Below are 25,243 nucleotides of genomic sequence, written 5' to 3' on the forward strand. Positions count from 1 at the left end.
CACATCAGGTTCCCTGCAGGAAGCCTGCTTCTCTAACTTTGCCTATATCTCTGTTTCTCTCTCTGTGTCTGTCATGAATAAATAAATAAATAAAATCTTTAAGAATAATTAAAATAAAATAAATAAAAATTGTGGTGGAATATATCTAACATAAAATTTACTATTTTAAGTGTACAGTTCCGGGGATCCCTGGGTGGCTCAGTGGTTTAGTGCCTGCCTTTGGCCCCAGGGCATGATCCTGGAGACCAGGATCGAGTCCCATGTCGTTGGGCTCCCTGGATGGAGCCTGCTTCTCCCTCTGCCTGTGTCTCTGTCTCTCTCTCTCTCTGTCTCTCATTAATAAATAAATAAAATCTTAAAAAAAAAGATATTTAAGTGTACAGTTCTAGGGCATGAAGTATGTTTACTTTGTGCAACCATCACCATCATCCATCTCCAGAACTTTTTCATCTTCTCCAACTGAACTCCTTTATTCTTCTCTTCTGGGTACCACCATTCTACTTTCCATCTCTAAATTTGACTACTCTAGAGACCTCCCTCATATAAGTGGAATCACAAATAGTGACATCACTTTGTTAAGTCTATTGTAGTATCACATCTCTTAGAGCTGCTGGAAAACCCTACTCATGTTAAGAGTGACCATGAAAAAGCAAAATAGCATCTTAGTATTGTAAAAATGGTTTGACTTTGTGCTCCTTCCCCAAAGAGTGGAAGAGGGACTCCTAAAGGCCCCCAGACTGCACTTCGAAAATTACTAATACCCTGGGGAGATTCTGCTTTGAAACTTGATAATCATCACTATGATCATCACTGGGTGATCGAGCAGTTTTCTGAGTAGTTGTCATTCATATATGGTGATAATGAAATTTGTAAAACCTTCCCCTCCCTTCTCATTGCTTCATCCCTTCATCCCTTAAATTATTTTAGGAATATAGGTTTTAGGAATTATTTCAGGAAGGGTCTCAGACTTGGTAACCAAGAAAAAGGAAAAGTCGGTTTTAGATAATTGAGTAATAAAGAGCCCCTATTCCTGGAAAAAAAAAAAAAAAAAAAGAATGGTGTGTTGGAATGACTTCTGCTTACTTATATTGAGAATGGTAATGTAAGGCTAAGATGATACCTCTTTTCACTCATGAATTCCCAACTCAAAAGCAGAATTAGTATGAATGAAATATGTAGGTTTAGCTAACTGCAAACCTGTGCAGTTAGGTTTGAAAGTTACACAGCTTTTGGAGATAGGTTAGATGTTAGCCAGCATGGTTGAAGTACCTCAGTGAAACTTGTTTTTCATACAGATCTTCAGTATCCATTTCACAGTTCTATTCACATGACCTGTATTCTATGATCTTTCTGTCCTCTGGACCTTTTACTCCAGTTGGATTTAGTACTAAACTTGTATGTTATCCTTAGTTTACTGACTTTCAACTTTGTGAATGTTCTCCTGTATGTTTGCATAGACTTTACTTGGAGAAATGGGGAAATAGTGGTGCAAGTAGTAAGAACATAACTATAAGGATTTCTATAAACTTAATGTAAATGCTTTTTCTTAAAGGACAATCTTAGATTGCTGTTTTTAAATGTCCGGGTAACTATGGGAAATAAGGACATGAAAATGCTTAAATTAATGTTACTGATGTTCAGGGATCCCTGGGTGGCGCAGCGGTTTGGCGCCTGCCTTTGGCCCAGGGCGCGATCCTGGAGACCCGGGATCGAATCCCACGTCGGGCTCCCGGTGCATGGAGCCTGCTTCTCCCTCTGCCTGTGTCTCTGCCTCTCTCTCTATCTCTCTGTGCCTATCATAAATAAATAAAAATTAAAAAAAAATATTTAAAAAAAAAAAATGTTACTGATGTTCAGATTAGACTTTTTACTGGCCAAGTTACTCTTGCTGGTGTTTCTCATCTAGTATTAGTCTAGTATTAGTACTCCCACTTTCCCCCTTATTTTGCTTATTCCACCAAACAGATGAGAAAAATTTTGCTCTTTTAAGAACTACAGTGTTAGATACCTGCTGTTAGCTCGCGTCGTTAGATACCTGCTGTTAGCTCGCGCTGTGTTCTGATCTTTCAGCTTGGTACTGTTTCCAAGTGTTTAACAATATTGTATTTATTTATTTAAGGGTTTTTTTTAAAGTACTCTCTACACCCAATGTGGGGCTCAAACCCACAACCCTGAGATCAAGAGTCGCACACTCTACCATCTGAGCCAGCCAGGCACCCCAGGAATATATTTTTTAAATCTTCCATGCATGTGTTGTCCTCTCATAATTCTGATGGACTATTGAAGAGGTTAGAAAGGTTACAGTAAGTGTTTACACATCCTTTAATCGGAAAATGCTTTAGATTATTTGGAGGCTGATGACAGAGACCAGATAATTTGTTTCTTGGTGATGTCAAAAACTTAAGAGTTTGGCAGGATCGATTATCCAGTTAATATAATCACGCTATATGAATGTTATTTTTAATGTAAATTAGGTTTTACCGCATTTAATTTTTTTTAATACATTTAAACATCCAGGGATTGCCATTTAAAATGGGAAATGGTGCACTATGTTTTACATAGTGACTTCAAATTGAGATGGGAGCCTTTATAAAACTACTGGTGGTTCCCAGGAAATTTTTTTTCCTCCTCCTTCCCCATACCTGCCAAGAGATATGAAGTAGAAGAAAAATTGGGGACCATTTAATTAGAGAAATTATTAGGAGAATAACAACTTCAGTAGGTGGGGGAAGGAGGTAGAGGTGGTGTGTGTTGGCTGGGCTCGATGGCTAAGTTTAAGAGTAAAAATATTTAAATGGCAGTATTTATTTGTTTGGCAAATTTCTTTTGTTTATCCAAGTTTGCATTTCATTTATTTTACACAGAGATAAGGCTATGTCAAGAAAATGACATTTATTTTTATATTATTTTTATTATGATTTATCTTTAATTTATTGCTGTGTTTAAATAGTGCAAAAAAAGGCACCTGGCTGGCTCAGTTGGAGGAGTATACAACCCTCAATCTGGGGGATTGAGTTCGAGCCTCAACTGGATGTAGAGATTACTTAAAATCTTTTGTTTTGTTTTTAAGATTTTATTTATCTGAGCGAGGGAGAGGGAGAAGGAGGCCCTCCGCTGAGCAGGGAGCCTGACTCTATCCTGGGACTCCAGGATCATGCCCAAGCTGAAGGCAGACAGTTAACTGGCTGAGCCACTCAAGTACCCCCACTCAATTATAAAATATATATATTTTATATATATAAAATAAATTAATATATAGTCCAGAGTAACCTGGTGCAGTTTGAATAACCCAGCAGGTAGAAGAGAGGGCTATACTTCTGTGTTATTTATAACCAGCTGTACATTTTTAGGAAGAAAAAGACTGGTGTTCCTCTTTCTGTGGATGTCAAAAAAAAAAAAAAACCACTTAAGTGATCCATTTTTGAGACAGACTTCTGAGAATTTCTAGTTTTAATCTAAATGGCCTGGCAGATGTTTATAAAGCTTATTTCAGCTATTGATAGAACTAGTTTCCTATCAGTTTTCTTTCAAGATTTCAAAGCAGAGTATCTAGCCCCCAAATCTGTTGAGTCTTTGGGGGACCTGCTAAGAATTGTTAGTATAGGTTCTCAAGGGATCCCTGGGTGGCGCAGCGGTTTAGCGCCTGTCTTTGGCCCAGGGCGCGATCCTGGAGACCTGGGATCGAATCCCACATCGGGCTCCCGGTGCATGGAGCCTGCTTCTCCCTCTGCCTGTGTCTCTGCCTCTCTCTCTCTCTCTCTGTGTGTGACTATCATAAATAAATAAAATTAAAAAAAAAAAAAATAAATAAGTATAGGTTCTCAAATATTTTTCCATAGGAGGTACCTGGCTGGCTCCATTGGTAGAACATGAAACTTTTGCTTGGGTCATGAGATCATGCCCCATGTTGGGCGTAGAACTTATTTAAAAACAGTAAAATAAAACAAATATTTATCCATAGGATATAGTTCTATCTTCCCTGCGGTAGAATTTATAATTAGAGAGTTTATGGGGAAAATAGGATTAAAGGGGTGGATGGAGTTTAAAAATTAATCTCTCAAACTCTGAATGTTTTTCATTTAACAAGTGGTCTCTGATCATCTGATCTTGTGTGCTGTTATTCTGTTGTTTTTTTTTTTAAAGATTTTATTTATTTATTCATAGAGATGCAGAGAGAGAGAGAGAGAGAGAGAGAGAGAGGCAGAGACACAGGCAGAGGGAGAAGCAGGCTCCATGCAGAAAGCCTGACGTGGGACTTGATCCAGGGTCTCCAGATCACGCCCTGGGCTGCAGGCGGCGCTAAACCGCTGCACCACCAGGGCTGCCCGTGTTATTCTGTTTTTAAATATTTTCTAAAATAAAAAGTCAAGGCACTCAATTTTAGTGATATTTTACATATATTTTAAAGTCCTAGTATTGAGTGCTATATAGATAATTTCTTTTTTTTCTCTTTTTCCTGTAAAGAAACTTAATAATCTTCCTCTGGTTTCAAAGAAATGCTTGCAAAGTAATTTGTTTTAGTTATAGATACTATCTCTATTAGAGAAGCTTTCTATCTTTTTTCACTGTCTTTATTTAATGACTTGGAATATCAGTCATATTTATCTTTTTTTTTTTTTTAATTAAATTCCATGCCCAGCATGGGGGTCGAACTCACAATCTAGAGATCCAGAGTCTCATACACTACTGACTGAGCCAGCCAGGTGTCCCCATATGTATCTTTTAATTGCATATAACTCAAGTTGTTTTTAGTATATTCACAAAATTGTGCAGCACACTACAATCTAATTCCAGAATGTTTTCATCACCACAGAAAGAAATCCCATGCATATTAGCAGTTATCCCTCAGTCCCACTTCCCCCATCCCTAATAACTACTGTTTGACTGTCTCTGTAGATGTGCCTATTGTGGACATTTCATCATACACATGGAGTCCTACAGTCTATGACCATTTGCATCTGGCTTCTTTGACTTAGCGTAATGTCTTAAAGGTTCATCCATGACTTCTTAATGGCTGAATAATATTCCATTGTATGGATGTACCACATTTTTTTTATTTTTTTTTAATTTTTTTTTTATTTATTTATGTATGATAGTCACAGAGAGAGAGAGAGAGAGAGAGGCAGAGACACAGGCAGAGGGAGAAGCAGGCTCCATGCACCGGGAGCCCGATGCGGGATTCGATCCCGGGTCCCCAGGATCGCGCCCTGGGCCAAAGGCAGGCGCTAAACCGCTGCGCCACCCAGGGATCCCACATTTTTTATCCAGTTCTCTGTTTATGGACATTTCGGTTACTTCATCTTTCAACTATTTCAAATAATGCTACTGTGAGCATTCATGTATGCTTTTTTTGAGTTTTTTCTTAAAAAATGTTATTTGTTTATTTTAGAGAGAAAGTGAGTATATGAGTGGGGGGGGAAGGGCAGAGAGAATCTCCAGCAGACTCCCTCCTGAGCATGGAGTCCGATGTGGGGGTCCATCCCACGGCTCATGAGATCATGACCTGAGCCAAAACTAAGGCTTAACTGACTGAGCCACCCAGATGCCCCTGAGGTATTATTTTTAAGTAATCTTTATACCCCATGTGAGACTCAAACTCACAACCTCTACATGAAGAGTCACATGCTATACCAACTGAGCCAGCCAGGGGCTCCCCATGTACACGTTTTTGTGTGGACAAATGTTTTTGTTTCTTTTTTTTTTTTTTAATTTTTTATTTATTTATGATAGTCACAGAGAGAGAGAGAGAGAGGCAGAGACACAGGCGGAGGGAGAAGCAGGCTCCATGCACCGGGAGCCTGATGTGGGATTCGATCCCGGGTCTCCAGGATCGCGCCCTGGGCCAAAGGCAGGCGCCAAACCCCTGCGCCACCCAGGGATCCCCAATGTTTTTGTTTCTCTTGGTTATGCCCCTGGGTTGTATGATAACGGTAACACTGTTTAACCATTTGAGAAACTGCTCTAGTGCCACAGTGGCTGCACCATTTTAAATTTCCACTAGACTTTCAAGTATATACATCCTTGCCAACAGTCCTAGTACGTATGAAGTACTATCCCATTGTGTTTTTGATTTGCATTTTCTAGATGATTAATGGGTGTTGTGTATATTTTCATGTGCTCTCTGCCCATTTATCTGTCTTTGGGAGAATTGTCAATTCAAATCCTTGCTCATTTTTTAACTGGATTGTTGTTGAGTTGTAATAGTATTTTATATATTCTGAATACTGTACCTTTATCAGTTATATAATTTACTTATATATTCTCCCATTCTGTAGGTGGTCTTTCATGTGCTTGATAGTGTCCTTTGAAACACAAAAGTTGTTAATTTTGATAAATATTTGAAACACAAATAATTTTGTTTTCTTAGGTTACTTGTGCTCTTCTTGGTGTAATATGTAAGGAACCATTGCCTAATTCAAAGTCACGAAGATTTGCATTTCTGTTTTCATCGAGAGTTACAACATCTTGGTCTTATGATTAGGTTTTTGGTCCATTTTGAGTCAATTTTTATATATGGTAGGAGGAAGGGGTCCAACCTTTATTCTTTTCATGTGGCTGTTTAGTTGCCTAGAACCATTTGTTGAAATAATCCAAAATGGTTTGGCATAAAGATTCACTTAAGACTTGTGACTTTAACATTCTTTTGCTCCAGCCAAATTGTTTGGCCAAAGCACTCTATAGTTTGTTTCCATCCCTCTACTTACTGCTTTTCTCACTTGTAAAGCCTTCCCTCTACCATTTCTGTGTGTTAAAGTCACACCTATCCTGCAGATAATTATGTACCCCGGCACTCATTCCATAGTCAGTTACAAATTATAGCTTATTAATACTTTAACATCTATTTCGTTGCACTATTCTATGTGCAGTTATGAATAAATGAGACGTGTTTACCTGTATGAACACTGAAGCGTATTGATTTATGTAACTTACATAGCCAATTGGCAGTGAACTCAAATTCAGCTTTTCTAGAAAAGTGTTCTTTCCGTTTCCATTGCCTTTCCTTTATAAAGCCTTCCTTTACAGACCCCAACTCTTCTAAGTTCCTCTCTTCTTTCTCTGGATTCTCTTCTGTGTGAAAATAGGGGAGGATTGGGACCTTCTACAACCATGCTCTTCAACTGGAGCAGCTCCCTTTTACCTTTTTAAATATATACTTAATATTGCTTTAAAAGACTTGGGGGAGGAAATAATTACTAATTGTTAAAATTTTGCAACTATTACCATATTAGAAGGAGTCCAGATTCCTGAATAGGACTTAGGAAACCCACTAGCCTCCTTCCCCCCCCACACCCCCACCCAGCCATTCTCTTCAGCCTCCTTTCTCACTCTTTCCCTCTGTGCTTCAGCCACACTGAACTACTTCAGTTCTGTTGTGAATTTTACCTTTGCTCCAATTCTTCCCCCTGTGTAAGAATGTGTTATATTGTTAATACAGCATTTTCTTTCTTACCCAGCCTAATAATGAGGCCCAATTTCATACTGTCTGGAGCTTACCTGTGTCCTGAGTTCCTCAAGTAACTGCCCCTAAAATAAATTGTAACCAATTCAGATCGGTACTGGTGAGCTTTAAGGATATGTAAGAATAAGGACTTTATCTTTCTCTTGTCCTCTCTATATTTTAAGCACTACTATATTTTTCAAAGTTATTTTTTGTACTGTGCCCAGTTTAGTTGAATATAATCAGTAAGCCATATAACTAAACCATTTAGTTCCAAATGCAGAATAATCTTCTTACCACAGTCTCTTAAATTCCTATTGACTCTGTTCTTCCCTTTGTGCCCTGTAACAGACCTCATAGACTAGAGCAGTGTATATATATATATATATATATATATGGCCGCAGAGATAAACGTAGATGGCATGGATTAGCCATAGAGGGAAAAATTAGTCTGCAAATAATTTATAGTTTCTGTGATGTAGAAATGGCTTAATCCAATCTGTTACAGACTTACAGAAGACAAAGTTCATATGAAAGTATACTGGTGTCTTTTCTAGTGTATGCTATTATCTTTTTTTAGTAGTTTTCCTAGGATATCTCAAAACTTGACCCATATACTAAGTTAGCAAGGAAGTTTTGACCTGTTTTTAATCAGAACATACTATTAGGTGTCAGGATGTCTGTCAGTACCAAACTTAAAAATTGACTTCCTGTTTTGTTTGGGTTTTTTTCCTTTTAAGGAAAACTCTTTGTTTTCTCACTACCATTTTTCTTTTACTTTGCAAATCAGTGGCTAGAGTTTTTTCTGGATACCGGTAAATTTTAATTTCTCTGAGGGGAAGGAAATAGATACTGGTGTTAGCCTTGGTTCTTTTGGTAGCACTGATCTGTAAATGTTGGCATATTGTGGTTGTGTGTGTGTAATTGTTTTTTATGCAGATTGACAAATTTGGAAAGTAGTGTTAGTCAGTTGGATGTATTAAACTGTCATTCCAAACCTGTATATCTTGGCCAGAGAGTTTGAGAATCCTTGAACAGAAGGTGTTACATTCCTGTCTTTGCTATTATGGCCACTCAGTATCCCGCTGCTAAAATATGAAGATACATAACAGACAGAGGTCAGAGATAAAGGACTGGGCATTACATTTGTTTCCAATAATACCTGGAATTGGTTCAGCTGCTTTGTGTGAATTGAGGGTACAAAGACCATGATTTTCTTTGATACTGGCTCATGGCCATTCATAGACACCCTGATATTTGTTAGAGGCTAAAACTTTGTTATGTGTCTTTACCACTGTAGTCATAACAGCTCTGTAGCTGAGTTGGAAGATAGGGTGAACATTCTTACATGTGAGCATTTTATTGGTTTTGAGTTTTCTAAAGTACTAATTATTTAGGGGAACAGAGGGGGGGGGTGAGCTGTGTTCACCAAAAAGCCATCTTGGCACCTTAAAAAGCACCATTGTCCTATAGCAGGTGTTGATAACAATACTACTGTCATTGGTAATCATTTTTCCCCACTAATGGGTTGGTGGTGGCTACAGATCTTATGGACCAAGAGAAGGAATTTAGAAATATTTGGGGCAGAGAGATAGATTAAACTTATTCTCTTTTTAGTGAGAGCCCTGGATTCTTTTTCCTGCCCTTCCCCTCTAATTTATCCTTTTTAGCTCTTTATTTTCTTTTGCACGCAAAAATAACCGCTTGATTGTATGGACTTATTTGACTTACTTTTACTTTTATTGTAACTACAGTGGCACATATCCCTTTGGGTCTAAAAAATCCATATTAATTCTCTAACCATGATGATAATTCATTATAACAAAGTAATCATATTAATATTGATTTGTCAATTTGACAAATATCCCAACCAGTGTTGGGTTTTAAGTCTTTGTTACTTTTAGAATTATGTTTCAAGAGTTTGAATATATGGTGGTTTTTAGCCTAACACTAATATCAGTTCTTTCTCCCAAGAATGCATATGCACATTCATGAGTGCCCTGGAGTTGTATTAATTTTAATAAATATTGACTATTGTGGGGCACCTGGGTGGCTCCGAGGCCAAGCATCTGCTCAGGTCGTAACCCTGGGATCCTGGGTGGAGTCCTGCATCAAGCTCCCTGCAAGGAGGCTGCTTCTCCATCCACCTATGTCTCGCCTCTCTCTGTGTCTCTCATGAATAAATAAATAATATCTTAAAACACATACACACACACAACTATTGTTATCATGGTCTAATACTTTATCAGGGATTTCCCCACTACCACCAAAATCAGGATAAGGAAGAATTTGTTGGTTTGTTTGGCAAGGGTGCCAGAACACTAAAACAATAGCGTACAATGGGGATCCCTGGGTGGCGCAGCGGTTTAGTGCCTGCCTTTGGCCCAGGGCGCGATCCTGGAGACCCGGGATCGAATCCCACATCGGGCTCCTGGTGCATGGAGCCTGCTTCTCCCTCTGCCTATGTCTCTGCCCCTCTCTCTCTCTCTGTGACTATCATAAATAAATAAAAATTAAAAAACAAAACAAAACAAAAAAAACCAATAGCATACATTTACAGTCCAGGGTTTGTCCCATTGGTGTTTTGGGCTCCATGTCTAATTTGCTGGCACATTGAGAGTGGAACTGCAAGATTATAAATTGATCAGAGAATAATGGTCTTGTGTTTATTGCCTATGGACAGATTTACAGGGAGAACCAATTTTAGCATTTGGAAATTGTTTGGTGAGCAGAGAAATCCAACATAAGGCAATAGTTGGATGATCTTAATGACTAGTTTGACACCTGCTGCATCCAGCCTTTGTATAGGTGCTTTGCTGTTGAAAGACTGTGTTCAGGGACCCAAGTACCCTCTCCTCTTAATAGTGTTAGAGATTACTCAGTGTTTCTGCTTTTTCACCTTCTCCCCAGTACCTGCTGTATTGCCAGCTTCTAACATAATGATTGCCAGTATGTTTTGCTTCAGGTATTTTGGAGACACCTCATTTTTGCTCCATGCTCTTCCTGCTGTTGAAGGAATGGTGATGATAGAAATAAGATTGGACATCAGTCACTCAGAACAGTGCTTCCCTAATGTTTTTGTGTTATGGCACACAACTATGTTTATATGATATACTGGGGAAAGTGGATTTTTCCCCCAGCTTCATCCTGTTGCTGTGATGGCAGAGGGGATCAATATCTTGTTACCATTTATATTAGTTAGAAGCTGTAGGTTAGAGTCTGATTCTGGAGGATGGTGAATGCTAGGCTTATAAATTTATTCTTTCTTTAACAGGCCATTGGGATTTTTGAGCAGGAGATTATTAATACCCAGAATGGAATTTAAGGTTAATCTGGCAGCAGGGTATAAAATGGATTAGAAAAAGAAGAACCCTAAAGCCTGGTAGATCAGTTAGGTGATTGGATTAATTAAGGTGAAATGATATGGTTAACTTGGGTAATAGGAGTAGTAATGAGACTGAGAAGATGGATCTGCATACTATTATAGAGGCAGAATCAGTTGAGCTTGTCATCTGGTGATTGTAGGATGGGAAAGGGAGAGTAAAAGTCAAAGGCAATGTTGATGGCTTTGGGTAGCTAGGAGAGGGAAGAGGATGGTGTAATAATTAGTAGAAATATGGAATATAAGTATAGAAACAGCTTTGGAAATAAATTCATTTCTGTTGAAGGCACTTGAGATTTGGTAGAAACTCATTTACAAATGTATGAGGATACTCAACCATACAACACTACAGAGAGGTTGAGAGTGTGAATGAGCTGCTGGAAGGGCTGTATTACTACCTGCATGAGTTTAGTCCACTTTATTTTTTTCTAAATGATTATATTTATTTGAGAGAGAGAGAGCATGAACAGGGCGGGGAGAGGGAGAAGCAGGCAACATGGGGCTCAATCCCAAGACCTTGGGATCATGACCTGGCCCAAAATGGACTGAGCCACGCAGGCGTCCAGTCGAGTGCACTATAAGAGTATGGCCTTTAGCCTTGTGAACTCAGACACACTGAAGGGGAGCCCTTTTTCAGGGATAGATCCCGACAATCAAGTTCATGTGACTGGGGATACCTGGGTGGCTTAGTGGTTGAATGTCTGCCTTTGGCTCCTGGGGTTCTGGGATCAAATCTCACATTGAGCCTGCTTTATCCTCTGCTTATGTCTCTGCCTCTCTGTGTGTCTCTCAGGAATTAAAAAAAAAAAAAAATTAAAAGTTCATGTGACTGGTGTATAAAACCAAGAACATTATTAATTTATAGTGAGGAATAACTAGCACAGATTGCAGTACTTGGGTTGGCATGACCAGTATGTTCTCTTTCAGTAGGCAGAGAGACTCACGTAGAAATGAAGTCATCATCAGGAAATTGTTTAGTAAATGTGGCCTTATAATGAGGAATTCTGTTGCTGTTCAATACGGCCATCATCTCCACAGCAGGGCATGGATTTGTCAGTGAGTTGATTGTCTATGATTTATACTCCTTAGGCTATATATTGGATTGTTTTCTTCATTCTTTTCTCTTTCCACGTCTCTGTTCTTTTGACTGACTCATCCTTATTTTTAAAGTTTATCTTCCATTATGTCAGATTATAGTCTTGCATTTTTATTAATTTGCTATACAAAGCATTATATATAAAATCTAGACAAATCCTTTTCCTTCAGTGGTTTATAGTTAAGGAGAGAGGAGATCTATGTTCCCAAAGTATACCATGCTTATTTATTTGTCTGAGGTTTCCAAATGAAATCTTGACTTGGATAAAACTACATTCACGGGTTTGGGTGACTAAATATCAGAGGGCTAGGGGAGTAAGGCCAAAGGAAACATCAGGATGACACCCTGGTTTCTAACTAGGGCATTTGCTTTTCCTAAGAAAATGGAGTAGAGGCAGGGGGAGAATCAACAGATTGTGTTTACAAGGCAAATTTAATTTTTTCTTACGGGGTTTAAAGTCCCAATGGCCCATCCAGGGGTTTCTGTGTGTGTGCACATGTGTGTGCATGTAGAACACTAAGTCTGATATGTCAGAGAAAGATATATGTGGTGGTGTATGGTTGTTGACGTTTATGTACCAAGCAGTATTCTGAGCAATTTGAATTAACTTACTTGATCTTCAGGACAACCCAGTGAAGAAACAGAGATTGGCATCAACTGTTTGATAGATGAGTAAACTGAGGTACAGAGCTGTAAAAGTAAATTACCCAAATAGGCAAGGGGCAAATTTGTGAGTCATTAGCTTGTAGATCTTGGTTAAAGTCATGGCAATAAATATCTCAAATGAACCCACACCTTCTCAGTTACCTTAAAATGAACTATTGACTGTTTGAGATCTAGATGATTCTAATGAAACATTTTTTTCCTGGTAGCAAATTTCATAGTTAGTCATCAGATTTTAGAAAGTATAGTCATAGGGATCCCTGAGTGGCGCAGCGGTTTAGCGCCTGCCTTTGGCCCAGGGCGCGATCCTGGAGACCCAGGATTGAGTCCCACGTCGGGCTCCCGGAGCATGGAGCCTGCTTCTCCCTCTGCCTGTGTCTCTGCCTCTCTCTCTCTCTCTCTCTCTCTCTCTCTCTCTCTCTGTGTGTGACTATCATAAATAAATAAAAATTAAAAAAAAAAAAAAGTATAGTCATAAAGGCAGACACTTGTTGAAAAAAATACTTAACTATACATAAAAATGTAGAAATTTTTCTAAAAAAGAGTTGGGAGATCCATGTCCTTTTTATGGCCTCAGTTCTTTGCACATACTAAGTATGAAAGAACTCTGTGTTGCTAAGTAATCTGAAATATTATCCTTTGCAAACCTGATGTATCACACCTGTGCTGTTATTTAGCATCTTATATTAATTCTGGTTACAGTTTTAGGAGAGTGGAAACTTCACAGATTAAGACCAGGAATTTTTCAATTACTTGAAATTTAATTACTCTAATGGATGGCTTCTCTTTTATTCCATTACTTTTCTTTCCCACTCTTAAAAGGGTTATTTCAGTAAAGGTCTGAGTGGGAACTTTATCTTTGGATAGATTATTTATTTTGCATCTGCTTTTATATGGTACTTCTGTTGGTTTAAGGAATTGCAGTCAACAGGTGTTTTTCTCAGCACCTCAAAGAGACTTGTTTTCTGATGAAAAATCACCTGTCGGGATCCCTGGGTGGCTCAGCTGTTTAGCACCTGCCTTTGGCCCAGGGCGTGATCCTGGAGTCTCAGGATTGATTCCCGTATCAGGCTCCCTGCCTTGAGCCTGCTTCTCCTCCCTCTGCCTGTGTCTCTGCCTCTCTCTCTCTCTCTCTTTCTCTCTCATGAATGAATAAATAAAATCCTTAAAAAAATAAAAAAATAAAATCTTAAAAAAAAAAAAAGAAAAATCATCTGTCAGGCATACTTACTGTCTCTTCCTTTATAGGTAACATGTCATTTCTCTGGTTGCTTTTTTTTTTTTTTCCTATGGTGGCTTTTAAGAATTTTCTTGTCTTTGGCATTCTTTGTTTTTACCATGATGGTCTAGGTATGAATTTATTTTTATTTTCTTTTGCTTAGGATTCAGTGTGCTTTTCTCGTCTGAAGATGATTATTTAATCGTCTTTTATGCTAATATTGGGAGAGTTATTATTCCTTATTCCTTATTCCTTATTCCTGAATATCCTGAATAGCATCTCTTCCTCATTCTTTCTCTTCTCTCTGGAATTCCAACCACATATTATCCTAAACATTTTTATTTAATGTATTTACTTTTTTTTTTTTTTTTAAGAGCAAGGGGAAGAGGGAGAGAGCGAATCTTTAAGCAGACTCCATGCCCAGCTTGGAGCCTGATGAAGAGGTTGATCTCATGACCCCAAGATTGTGACTGAGCCACCCAGGCACCCCTAAACATATTTTAGGCCTCTCTATTTGCATCCTTAGATTTACACATAATTTTTTCATCTTGGTATTTGTTTTGCATTCTGATTAGTTTCTTAAAATCCATTTTATGGATTTTCTCTTTTTTAATTGTAAAAACTTTTCCCTTTCTCCCCTCAATTCAGGCTGCCTTTTCTTAATTTATTGTATCCTGTACTTCCCCCTAATTTCTGTTTCCTTCCCCCCCCCAACCTTTTTGGTTATTTTAATCAAGTAAAAGTTTCAAACTTCTACAAAAATAGAGAATGTTCTAAATAACTCATTACCCAACTTCAGCAATTATGAATTCTGTTTTGTTTATATACTTGTTTATATACCCACCAGAAATAGTCCTCCCTCCCCCCCGCCCCTTTTTAAAGATTTTATTTATTTATGAGAGAGAGAGAGAGAGAGAGGCAGAGACATAGGTAGAGGGAGAAGCAGGCTCCATGCAGGGAGCCCAATGTGGGACTGGATCCCACGACTCCAGTATCACACCCTGGGCCAAAGGCAGGCGCCAAACCGCTGAGCCACCCAAGTATCCGCCCTTCCACCCCTTTTGAAGCTAGTCCTGGGCAGCATCATTTATTTTATCCATAACTATTAAGATGTATATCTTTAATAATTTTTAACAAACTTATTTTATGTTTTATTACACACTTTTTTTTTTTTTTAAGTTCTTGGGTACTAACCGTCCCTTGTTTGTGTGCTGATCTTTCATAATGGTGTATTTGTTCCTTGAGTAGTTTTGTCATTTTTAATATGAATGTAGCTTTTTCTGTGGAACTTGTGTATGCCTTGGATTGGAAGTGTCTTTATAGTGGTTTTGGTGATTTGTTTCTGCTGGGCACACTGAACTTTGACATATTTTTGTCATATTTTTACATACATTTTCAGCTTGTGGATTCATACATTGTGTATGAAAAAAAAATCTAAATAGCGCTTGCACAGAACATGGATTCGGATTTTAGTTTTTTATGGGAGACTGTACCCACCCACCACACAAGCCCAGGAAATTGCTTTCTTGCTACTTCTCAGCAACAGCAGGCAGTTTTTCTAAGGCCCCTACTACCTGCCCACACCACTGTCACTGTGTTATAAACTTGCAGTTTTCGTTTCATCTTCCTGTCCAGTACAAGATACCCCTTTTTTCTTTTGGAGTTCTGTTGTAGTTTTTCTATTTTATTTGCTTCTATTTAGCATTTTGCTTATTTTTAGAAGGGAAAGTCTGCCCAGTCTTACTGTATTTCCAGAATCAGAAAGTCTTGTTTTTGTCTATTTTAAGGTAGTGAGTCACAAATTTCTTAAGTACTTCATACTAAGAGTGTATGTTTCTGTATGTGCATTTTAATTTGATGTACTGCTGTTCAGGTAACATTTAAGATGTATTACCATTTGATATGGTCAGGTAGACGGTACATTAAACACATTCAGACTTGTATTTTAACTAGAAGTCTTCTGTTTGTGTATTTTATTTGTGCTAAAGTTGGATAGTCACATTAACTTGTACTTCTCATATTGGTCAGAAATGTTGGTAGTATTACATGACTTAATATAATAAAAAATATAACAAATGCCATTTAATTGCCAGTCTTTAAATACATGAAATTTATACAAGATACATCTGGGAAATGAACTCATATCATTAACTTATAAAGAGTTCCTACAAATCAATTTAGGAAAATGGCAAAGGTTATAAATACAGTGTAGAAAAAAATCTCTGACTTCATTGATAATAAAAGCTACAAACAAAAAACTCTGATATTTTTCCCTGGCTAGACTGGAAAAGAGAAAAAATGTTTGATAATACTCTTGAATTCAGAGGATGTTGAGAAATATGAACATTTATAACATTGCTAGTGGGATTATAAATTGAAAGTGGCCTCCAGGAAGGACAGTTTAACATTCTATCCTAAGGATAAAATGCACATTTGGTACATTGTTGGAAATATCAAAAGATTTGAAGCAACTTAAATGTTTATCAGCGGAGGCTATTTAAACAATTATAGTATGCCCATTTGATGGACTATTGTGCAGTGTTCCATATACAAAGAGGCAGTTATAAATAAATGGATATGGAATGATCTCAGAGGGGTTATTTATTATATGGAAAAGGCAAGGTAGGGATCCCTGGGTGGCGCAGCGGTTTGGCGCTTGCCTTTGGCCCAGGGCGCGATCCTGGAGATTCGGGATCGAATCCCACATCGGGTTCCTGGTGCATGGAGCCTGCTTCTCCCTCTGCCTGTGTCTCTGCCTCTCTCTCTCTCTCTGTGACTATAATACATAAATAATAAATAAAAATTAAAAAAAAATTTAAAAAAAAAAAAGAAAAGGCAAGGTATAGAACAATGTATAGTGTGGTGACATGCGGGGGGGACATGGATTTTAAGTGTATAAAATATCTGGAAAAATGTACAAGAAACTAGTAATGATGGTTGCCTTGAGGGAGAGGAAGAATTGGATGGCTAAGAACCTGAGGAAAGGAGAGAAACTTTATCGCTTTCGAAATTTCTGTGATGGACTTGTATTATTTTAATGGAAACCAGAGTCTTACTTTGTGTCAAGAGGAAGAATCCTTCCCCTAAGTCTAAAGATTTTATTTGCGAGAGAGAGTGTGCGTGCACACAGATGTGTGCCGCGTGGTGGGGGGGGGTGGGGGCGGAGGGAGAGGGAGAAGCAGACTGCCCTGAGCACAAAGCCCAGTGCAGGGCTCCCCTATTCAATTATTCTTTCAGATAACCCCATCTATGTGACTAGTATTTTATGTGTCCTTAACTAAATGAAAATGAATTAGTAGGTATTTTAAATATGTTAATGTGATATACATTAAGACTTAAGGAGAAATAAAAGTAATTTGTAGTAAAACAGTATGTATTTCCATATATAAATGTTCACATGTCTAAAGTATAAAGCATAATGTAGCCAAATGTTTGCCCCTAAGAATCACCATGAATTCAAGAACCTTCAAATACAGACTTCCACAGTCTGTACAAGATTAAGATTCTCTTCCTGTTTCTTCTTTCACTCTTAAACATATGCACGTGCTCTCATGCTCTCTCTCACGCAAAATAAATAAAAATAAATAAATAGATCTTTAAAAAAATAATAGAATAGAAGCTGTTCAGGGTAGCTCAGTTAAGTGTCTGATTCTTGATTTCTGCTCAGGTTATGATCTCAGGGTTGTGAGATCGAGGCCCAGGTCAGGCTCTGCACTCGCAGGCAGTCTGCTTTATCTCCCTCTGTGCCCCACACCCCCACCCCCACCCCCGCCCCCGCCTCCCCGGCAATAAGTAAGTCTTTTTAAAGAAGCAATAATAAGGGCAGCCCCGGTGGCTCAGCGGTTTAGCACCACCTTCGGTCCAGGGCATGATCCTAGAGACCTGGGATCGAGTCCCATGTTGGGCTCCCTGCATGGAGCCTGTCTCTGTCTCTCTCATGAATAGATGAATAAAATCTTAAAAAAAAAAAAAAAGCAATAATAAAAATATAAAGATGTTCAGGGAAAGAACTGCTGTTAGGGGACGCCTGGGTGGCCCAGGGGTTGGGCACCTGCCTTGGGCTCAGGGCATGATCCTGGTTCCGGGATCGAGTTCCACACTGGGCTTCCTGCATGGAGCCTGCTTCTGCCTCTGCTTGTGCCTCTCTCTGTGTGTCTCTCGTAAATAAATAATTTTTTTTTTTTTTAAAGAACCACTGTTAGTAACATGACCTCACTCATTTCTCAGTACATGCCTAAAAATTTTAGCGCCTTTTATGCAAATGTTAAATGGTACGGCAAGAAGTTTAATTCCTTATCTTTCAGTATTGAAATAATGCTCTGAATTATGACTCATGCCTTATCTTCAGGATGATTATATATCTTCCGAATTGGGATACTTACTAAGAATGAGAGAGCGCATAGAATCACTCTACTTCTCTGGTATAATTTATTGTTAAAATGTGTGTTTGCTTGTAGAGGTTTGGGATTTGATACAGGCTTAAGTAAAAGAAGTAAGGAACCTGAATAGGCTTTGCAACTTGAGTTTGAGCTCTAACTGATCTCATCTGTCATGTTTTGTCAGCTAAATCACACAGCCTATGGGATCCCTTATGCTGGTCATTGGCCTCTATCTTTGAAAATTTTTACTTCGTTCCTTCATTTTTTAGTTGGGCACCAGAGCTGGAGTTTCAAGACTTAGATTCCAAGTCTCTTAGTTCTAAATCAGTAAACATTTTAAAATAGTGCAAGGGCAATTCATTGTTCAAGGCACTCATTAAGAGTAGAAAATACTTCCATTGATTGATGACGTAATATATGATCAACACTTGGATCGTGTTACAGGTAATGTTATTGACTCCTTGATTAAGGCAACAAATCCTTTATGAGATTCAACTCTAGCTGCTTTAATTGTAATAGAATGGTAATTTCTAAGAAGTAATTTGTAGTAAAACAGTATGTATTTCCATATATAAATGTTCACATGTCTAAAGTATAAAGCATAATGTAGCCAAATGTTTGGATTTTTTTTTTCTTTGGATTTTTTTTTTTTTAAGATTTTATTTATTTATTCACGAGAGACACAGAAGGCAGAGACATAGGCAGAGGGAGAAGCAGGCTCCCTCCAGGGAGCCCAATGTGGGATTCAGTCCCGGAACTCTGGGATCACACCTTGAGCCCAAGGTAGACGCTCAACCACTGATCCACCCAGGCATCCCAAATAAAATCTTTAAAAAGAAAGAGCTTTAAGAAGCTATGATTTGCCACAAGATCACAGAGCTAATAACAAAAGTCACTTTCACAAATAATTTCTGAAATTTTACGTCCTAAAATAACCCAAAGTTACTCTTGACCTTCATCTTCCTTACTCTTGGACCCAGCCATAATTCTGGCCTACCACATGCAGCTTCTGAAGGGTTCCCTCAGACCTTTCACCTCAAGGGTGGGTGGTTGTGTAATTTCTTTCTGGATGACACAGGACTTCCTTCTTGAGTTTTACTTTGATTTCAATGTCTTGAATTAATCTAATTAAGAGACAGTTCTGTCTAGAGACTATTTTTCATATATACTGCGTCAGTGGTTCTTTGTACTATATAAAATATTTAAAGTTGGAATGTTAGAAAAAGTTAGTTCTTACCATTCAGTAAATGTTCCAGTTGTTAAATAATTATATTGCCCTGTATACCATATTAATTCTTTAGTTTTACTAATTATATATCTAACATAAGGCCAAATGCTTGTAGATATTTTTGGCTATATTAACATTTATTTTATCAGGTAGTGATTAAAAATGCTCTAGTTTCAGATTCTGGCTCCATTTAATTAGCTGTATGACTTTGGACACATTTCTGGACTCCAGTGTGATTTTTATTGTCAGTGGTTTGTTTATATATAAATAGTACATAAAGTGGTTAGAATGGGACTTGGCACATGTAGAGCACTTGAATATTTACTGAATTGAATGAATATAGTGTCGTTTTGATGGTAATATGTGCTGATTTAAATTGATAAAAATATGCAGATAACGGTGAGTATATATGCCCTAAAGTCAGAGATTGAATGTTTAATAGTTTTTAATTAATTAATTAATAGTTTTTTATTAATGAATTTCAATAAGCTACTAACAGGGAAGTGAAAATCCTTAGAACATTTTTTTTGTTTCCTTTTGATAATTTTGTTTGTATTTTAAAGCTCTTCACCAGTTACCAGTTACCTACTCTTTTCATTAAATCGGTTTCTTATATAAAGAGTAACCTATGTAATGAGGGACAGAAGCAGTTTATATTTTGTCTATAAAACAGAAACTACTGGGATCTCTGGGTGGCGCAGCGGTTGGGCGCCTGCCTTTGGCCCAGGGCGCGATCCTGGAGACCCAGGATCGAATCCCACGTCGGGCTCCCGGTGCATGGAGCCTGCTTCTCCCTCTGCCTGTGTCTCTGCCTCTCTTTCTATCTCTCTGTGACTATCATAAATAAAAATTAAAAAATTAAAAAATTAAAAAATAAATAAAAAAAAAAAAACAGAAACTACTTAAATGAATTTAAGGTAAAAATAATTGTTATAGTTTGTTGAATGCCACGGAATATTTCCATTGAAGCCAGGTGAATTGTTTAGAAAAAAACTGTTGATGTGATGGTGGAATTATTATATACCAAAATAATTGACTCCTAGAGAGAGAATTCGTATTGAAGTTTTGTTTTTTTTTCCTAGCCTTTTCTTGAAGACATGGGATTGAAGAGGAATGGTTATGGTACTGAATTTACATCAATTTCATTGCCATCCTATTTGTATGAGATTAAGCTTACTCTAAGGTCCTTTAGCATCTCTTAAAGTGACCTGTATGGTAATTGATATTTTTTCCTCTGATCCTGATCAGATTTGAGTTTCTTTGGTCTAGATCTCAATTACAGTCCATCTTGTAATTTTGGGGAATGAGTACATCAACTTCTTTACAACCTCTCAGAATTTTGGGGCACTTGGGTGCCCCATTTGGTTTTGTCTGACTCATGATTTCGGCTCGGGTCATGATCTTGGCATTGTGGGATTGAGCAGGCTCTGCACCCAGCTTGAGATTCTGTCTCCTCCTGCCCACCCCCCCCAAATTCTCGAGTGCTCTCTCTCAAATCTTAAAAAGAATCTTACATTTTCAAAAAGGAATGCATCACTTGCCTTCTGCACAAGTCAGATAACATTGTCAGTGCTGGAGAGAACTTCAATCTTCGCTCTCCAAGTCTTCCAGGATCATAAAATCTGTGGGTTGAAGATTTATAAAGGGGATCTCATGCTTAATCAGCAAGAATAACGCACAAGAGAAATTAAAGGGGAGCTTTTTTAACTACATATAGTTAACTGATTCCCTGTCACCTGACTTCTTACCAATGACCTTATGTGGAAAGATTTTCTTACTCAGGGAGCCACTTGTCATTTCTGATCCATATTGAGTTTTCTTAATAATTTTTTTTACAAAAACTGTACACTTAGACTATATTTCTTAAGTATTCATAGCCTTTATCTGGTATTAATAATTAATACTGGTATTGATACTACTTGACTGTACACTTAGACTATATTTCTTAAGTATTCATATCCTTTATTCTATCTGGTATTAATAATTAATACTGGTATTGATACTACTTGATAATAGCCATGATCATTTGGTAAGACATGAAGCAGAATCCACTGTCTTTTTGGGTTAATATACCATCTCTACTACTGATAGCATGTGGAAAGACAGAACTATTCTGTACCTCTTGTTTCCTTCACAGAGAGCTAGCTAGTGGCATCTGAAAAAGAACCGAGTTACCTGGCTGAAACTCCAGGTTGACTGTGATGTACAAATACCTCTATAAAAGCCAGTGTTGTCAATCGTGTGTAATGGCTGGATGCAAACTAGTAATCCAGATTTGAGAAAGGAAGAGTTTAGCTCATAAGTGGCTGTTGTAGTTACTAGTGCAGTAGCTGTTGAGCCACTAGCCAAAGTCTTTGGGAAGGCTAGAAAGCCATCCTCAGGAGCATGCCCACATCTGGCTGTGGGAGTGAGGACAGATCGGTGCTAGAACCACATTTCCCTTCTTACCGCAAGTCCTCACTCTACTCAGGCTTTTCTCAGCCGCTGTTACCACACTTCTACCACATTTAATCACAAAGTGCTAGGTCTTAAAGGTACCAAATAGCTTTTTTTGTGACTAAATATCTTCACCAGAGTTGGCACCTTTTTGGAGATCCTCTGAGATCTTATCTTAACTGACTGACTCACTTGGAAGAAAAAGAAAAGTGAGAGGCACTTTGTTTTACATTATAGTTCCTCAGTTTGGGTACAAGCAGAGGTGGTGATTCCCACAGAATAAATACTGTCTTTGCGTTATTTAATACAACTTCTCAGAATCCACTCTTGTTTGAGTTTTCTTTTAAGATAGGGATGACTATGAGTCAGTTTGAGATTTCAAAATAAGTAAAAAAACTTTTTGTGGCAGTCACACTGTTGCCTTTCTCCCTGAAAAGATCCTAAATTCAGGTGTTCCCCAAAGTAGTTTTTAAGTTGAAAGTCATCCAAGATAGATAAAAATGGTATTAGAGTAAAAAGTTAGAGTAGTACGAATTTAAGATTCTGGGAAAATTTCTTAGGTTCATTTTAGTAACTATTAAAATTGAATTCATGGGATGCCTGGGTGGCTCAACCGCTTTGGCTCAGGGGCTGATCCTGGGATCCTGGGATCAAGTTCCACATCAGGCTTCCCGCATGGAACCTGCTTCTCCCCTCTGCCTGTGTCTCTGCCTCTCCCTGTGTGTCTCGTGAATAAATAAAATTGAATTGGTGATGTTGAGCAGAATAAATTCTTACAAGCCGATCCTTCGAATCTTGTCTTAGTTTAGAGGATGGTGGAATGGAAACCTTCATTTTCACTGTTGCCTCTCATGTTTGGGTGTGGTCCTTAATGCTGTGTTGCTGGCCTGGCAACTTTCCAGATTGAAGCCACAATTTTGATAGAGTTTGCCAGTTTTATAATATATGTAGACTTCTGGGGCTTTGTTGGGCAATTTAAAAATTTTTGAAGTAATTTTGCCTGGCACACCTGGGGGGTGGCTCAGCGATTGAGTTACCTACCTTTCTCTGGCTAAGGGTGTGATCCCGCAGTTCCAGGATCAAGTCCCACATCAGGCTCCCTGCATGGAGCCTGATTCTCATAATTATGAAAATTAATTAATTAATTTTTCCTGCGGCTTATGTAAACTTTAAAAAATTAGGGGTGTAAAATATAATGTTTTTCTGTTTTTTTTTCCTTTAAAATAACACATGGTTGTAACCACTGCATTTTGTTTAGACTGTTTCTTTTTTCTTTTCTTTTTTTTAGATTTATTTATTTATTTATTCATTCATTCATTCATTCATTCATTCATTCATTCATGAGAATCACACACAGAGAGGCAGAGACACAGGCAGAGGGACGGAGAAGCAGGCTCCATGCAAGGAGCCCGATGTGGGACTCGATCCGGGGTCTCCAGGATCACACCCTGGGCTGCAGGCGGCGCTTAAACCGCTGCACCACCGGGGCTGCCCTAGACCTTTTTTTTTTCTTAAAGATTTTATTTATTCAAGAGAGACACACACAGGCAGAGAGATAAGCAGGCTCCATGCAGGGAGCCAGGATCACGCCCTGAGCTGAAGGGAGGTGTTCAACCACTGAGCCACCCAAGTATTCCTGTTTAGGCCACTTTTAGTCAGATACATGAAAGTTCTTGAGTTAGAACTGCGTTTTCTAAACTTTTTCTTACCCTTTTTTGTTTTTAATCTGTAAAACAATCTGCTTTTACTTTTTCAGTAATATATTTACGTGAATTTGAAACAATTTTAACTGAGTTCTTTTCCAAACTTCTAATTTTGTATTGTAGTTGATATTTTCATATAATGTTAATTGATAATATTGGTGGCAATTTTTCCAGAATGCAAACATGATTGTATCTGTTCCTTGCTTAAACTTTTTCACTAGTTTTATATCACCTAGATCAATGCTTCTCAAACTATGCACCTAGATAGAAGAGTGGGAACACCTGGCTAGCTAATCACTAACATTAGCACTTAACATGCTGACATCATACCATACTTTCACATCTATTTATTGGTTTTATTCTCCAAACAAACCTATGAGGTACAGGCATTAGTGTCTTAAAATTTCTATGAGAATTTTATTCTACTCCATAATATTTTAAAGATTGTATTTATTTATTCATGAGAGAGACACAGAGAGAGGCAGAGACACAGGCAGAGGGAGATGCAGGCTCCCTGCAGGGAGCCCGATTTGGGACTCAATCCCAGGACCCCAGGATCACGACATGAGCCAAAGGCAGAAGCTCAACCACTGAACCACCTATAATACTTTTTTATTACAAAAAGATTTTTACGTACCATCAAGTAAAATTGATATTTCAAGAAGATCTCTATCCTATTTGTCTTCTGTGACCTTTTTTTTTTTTTTAAGATTTTCTTTTTAAGTAATCTCTACACCCAGTGCAGGGGCTGGAACTCAAAACCCTGAGTTCAAGAGTTGTATGCCCCACTGAGCCAGCCAGACACCCCCTCTTCTGTAACTTTTTATTCTTGTGGCACATCTTGTATAAATCCCTCAGTTTGAGAAGCGCTACTAGCTCATTGGATCCAAGGGTACATTTCTTTGAATAAAATAGGGAATGAAGTCGTACTTAGTTACTAACCCAATATTTTTTCAAATAATTCTATTTAGTAGACATGACATTTATTGTTATATGTGTTTCTAAAGTACTTTCTCTTGATCCCTGTATTTACCCTTATTTTGGATGAGCAGTAGTGTGTAAGAGACACTGAACAGCCAGGCCTGCTCTGAGCCATGCTGACTTACTTGTTCTGATTATATTCTTCATACTTGATGTCTTAAACATTTTGTTTCCCTTCTTTAAAATGATTGTACAGAGGCACCTGGCTGGCTCGGTCAGTAGTAAAGCACGTGACTCTTGATTTGGGGGTTATGAGTTTGAGGCCCACGTTGAGTGCGGAGATAACTTATACACACACAAACACACAAACATATGTAAAACTAAAAAAAAAGCTGATTGCACATGCACATTTCTGAACTGATACATTCCTACTGTTCCTTCTTAACAAGTCAGAAATATCCCTTCAGGGAAATCCTGTTTAGCTAGTGGCCACCTCTAGCACAGCCAGATGCTCTCTCTGTGGTGCCACTATCCTAGATAAAGGATAAACAAGATAATGCTTATGTATCTTATTTAAGACTGTGAGCTCCTTGAGGGCAAGAACTTTGTGTTTTTATATCCCCTCTGGCCAAATACAGTGCCTGGCACCAAGCCAGTACCAAGAAATGCTTACTTGAATGAATGGATGAGTGAATAGACAAGCTCTTTATATTTAGTGTTTGATGTAACCTAGCTTTATTAGAAACTATGACTTGCTATAGGCCAAAGCATTCAACTG

At 38.1% G+C, this 25,243-nt stretch overlaps 1 protein-coding gene across 1 annotated transcript in view; it reads left to right on the forward strand.

Moving 5' to 3' along the window:
• Positions 1-25,243, forward strand: part of YWHAQ (tyrosine 3-monooxygenase/tryptophan 5-monooxygenase activation protein theta) — a 39,856-nt gene that overhangs the window by 8,749 nt on the left and 5,864 nt on the right. The gene's annotated exons all lie outside the window — the stretch shown is intronic.

Source organism: Vulpes vulpes, chromosome 8, assembly GCF_048418805.1.
Source record: "Vulpes vulpes isolate BD-2025 chromosome 8, VulVul3, whole genome shotgun sequence".
In the NCBI taxonomy this organism is placed as follows: Eukaryota; Metazoa; Chordata; class Mammalia; order Carnivora; family Canidae; genus Vulpes; species Vulpes vulpes.